Genomic DNA, 277 nt, shown 5'->3' on the forward strand with positions numbered 1-277 from the left:
ATTTTTAGTGTAGATGTCGGTGTTTTTTCAGATAGTTCAACACGTCGTTGTTGTTGTTGTTGATGTTGATGATAATGTTGATGTGGTTGTCGTTGTCTTTTTTATTTCTTTTCTTATATTCCTTTCACCTCCTTTTTTTTGTCTTTTTTTTTTTTAATATCTCCTCTCATACAACAACTACAAACTGCCAGCGAAAACCTTTCTCGTTGTTTTTGAGAAAAGATTACATTAGATCCTGCAACAAGCCTTTCTGCCCATTTTTTCCTCTCGGGATGGC

The sequence above is a fragment of the Octopus bimaculoides genome, chromosome 4 (genome assembly GCF_001194135.2).
Source record: "Octopus bimaculoides isolate UCB-OBI-ISO-001 chromosome 4, ASM119413v2, whole genome shotgun sequence".
NCBI lineage: Eukaryota > Metazoa > Mollusca > Cephalopoda > Octopoda > Octopodidae > Octopus > Octopus bimaculoides.